Source organism: Octopus bimaculoides, chromosome 3 (genome assembly GCF_001194135.2).
Source record: "Octopus bimaculoides isolate UCB-OBI-ISO-001 chromosome 3, ASM119413v2, whole genome shotgun sequence".
NCBI classification, from domain to species: Eukaryota; Metazoa; Mollusca; class Cephalopoda; order Octopoda; family Octopodidae; genus Octopus; species Octopus bimaculoides.
In genome coordinates this window covers 88,292,168-88,295,217 of record NC_068983.1, presented here as the reverse complement: position 1 = coordinate 88,295,217, position 3,050 = coordinate 88,292,168, and positions in this window count along the sequence as shown.

Sequence of the window (3,050 nt, the reverse complement as noted above, 5' to 3'; positions counted from 1 at the left end):
TATATGTATGTATGTATATCATTTAGTTATTTATCTACTATGTAGTGTTTAGTGGCAAGCCCAAGAAAATCTATAAACTAATTACAGTAACTAAAATATTCTGATGTAAAGTCCAGCAACAGTTGTTGTACAGGTTAGTGGTGATAAGTGTTGTTGCTGTTGGCAAAGCCAGCATGTTATGCAGCACTGCTAGATAATAGTGTAGACAACAACAGCAACAAATGCACCAACAGGAATAGTAATAACAATGGTTTATTTTTACTAAGTCACACAAGGACACAATAACAACAACAGTAATAAAAATAATAGTAATGATTTTTTTGACAACTAACTAAACTTCCTTAAATCTGAAGTGAAGTAAAAGACTAAAATAGCTGTGAACAGGATTAACATATGAGAGAGAGAAGGAGGGAGAGAGAGAGAGAGAGAGACGAGGTGTAGGTGAAGAGAGAAAGACAGTTGGTGTGAAGTATAAATCAGGACTAGACACTTAATCTTGCTTGTGTAAAAATGCTATTTCTTGATGTTTTGCCCAAACAGTAAAATAATGAGAATCAACTGCCAAGGATGCAGTTCAGAAAAAAAAAAGATAGGAAAATTAAAAGAGATCTCAGGAATTCATTCATGAGTGTATTTCTCAAAATCTATTTGTTAAAATTTATAAGGGTCAATATTTAAAATATTCTTTTTTTATTTTTAATATTCTGAAATTCTTAGCTTTAGAAACTGGAATAAGTAGGGAAAGAACACATGCAAACACACTCACATTACCATCATAAAACGTAAAAACAAAAGAGTTAGCTTCCAAATTAGAAGTACAAGGCTGCAGAGGTGTCTTATTAGACACAAACCTTACATTACCCCTAAAGATGATAAGATGAACTTTCCTCCAACACCAGATGTAGCTTAATTAAAAACCTACAAGAACTGACTTTAGTTAGCCTATTCTCAAAATGATTAACCTTAAAATAAGAAACACTATTAATATTGGGACAATGGAAATGTAGTACCACTATAATTAAGTGGTTTAAAAGTATAGAAAACAAACCATTTTGCAGATTCACCTAATTTGATATGGTGGATTTCTAGCCATTTATATTTAAATACCCCTCCCCTGAAAGCCCAGGCATTTGGGGAACATATATCACCATTAGCAAGGTAGATATGAGGAAGTCAATGTTGTACCTTGACAACTCTTATTGGATGAAAGGAAGATGATCCTTTATTTGCTGAGCAGAAATATCAGATCTGAAGACAGTTTCCTTCCTAGATATCTCCAGTAAACAAACTCCTCCATAGCACAGATATGGTGGCTTAGCAATTTTCTACAACATGAACAGTCACAATGTTGATAGACTCAGAAAGAGTCTAACAAGAATATTTTTAAAATTCACTTTAAACATGAACATTGTTTCTCATATAACAACAACAAACTTATCAGACATCCAACTAGATTTGATTATAGGCAGACTTCACCTCTATAGAAAGCCAAACAAGGAAACCATATGCATACACAAGAACTGCAACTACTCTCTCAGTTATAATAGAAACTTTATATACAGCCTAAGTAGAAGAGTTTCCAATCTATCATCTGGCAAGAACCTTTTTAACTGAGTTACCATTACTGAAGGTATGCATTAACAAGAAATGGCTTTTGTAAGAAGCTAATATGTAAGAACAAAACCAGAAAGAGATAACTAATTTAATCCATCAGTCAACATGATTATAACCACCAACATAGTGATAGTCTGTCTATTCTATTAAGATCTCATTTCCAAACAGTACACAAATAATATAAATCTGTTACATCAGAATAATGAAATTGGTGTCACATCAAAATAAAACATTGATGTCACTTCAAAATAATATCATTGACATAATGAGTCACCAAGGAAGCTTCTATATATTAGTTATAAATTAATTCTGAACAAAACATGCCAGAAAAGATGAGACAATCACAGCTTGAAAGCTGGTTGAACAACTAAGTCACACAGAATTATTTTTTCCGAAGCCATGTTCTATCAGTACTTCTTTTAGCCCCCCCCCCCTGTTAAACCAGTCATTGTCACTAGAACACATACTGTCCTCTAGATTAGTTTCTGGCTTATGTAATATATATATATATATATTGTCCTTATATAAATATATATATAGGAAACATTGACCAATCTGTCCTTTTGTAAGTTTTGATCAAAACTTTTAAAATAGTAAAATATGAAAGAAAAATGAAAAAAATGATTGAAAGAAATTTACTGCAACAAATGTTTTTCTATTTTTGAGTGGACATTAAATATCTTGAATATAAATGTACACAGCTTTATTTTAATCATCACTGCTTAGTGTGCCTGTAATCAATATATATTCCTACATATAAACATCTATCTATATCAAATAGTAATAATCATCATAGGCATTTTGCTAATAGTGAACAAGTTAATAATGACATTGGTTTACCATGTCAAATGCCTTGCTTGATTCAAACATTTCTTCTGAGAGAATAGAAGTAGGTCATGTTAGTAAATAATACTACAGAAGGAGAATAAGTAAATAATGTCTAAAATTTAGTAAGTAAAACTGTGTTGATGGCCCAGCTGAGAGCTACACTCACCTCTTCTTGGATTGAGACCTTCTTGTGCTGATTCAACTCTGACTCAGATACTATCAATTCTGGAGTACCCCAAGATTTGATAATGTCTCCTACAGTCTTCCTTCTGAATATTAATGGCCATCTTGCTGCATTTCTAATAACCTTATGCATATGACAGTATTCCTCACATTAACCTTCCACAGACACAGGAATCAACCACACACAAATTAAACACTTAATTCCAAACATACTGAGTTCATAAAGAGGGATATTGAAAATGTCATTCAATAGGGACATAACAACCTTGTCTTTTTGACTCTTAAAGTCTTCTGCTGCACCTGCATTTAACTTCTGTTCAAACAGTGTTGCTGTTTTGGGGGTCAAAAACTGGAACTAACAACTTTTTTTATGAGAAACAATGATTAGTCTTACATACCTGTACAAAGAAAAACTACAGAATGTG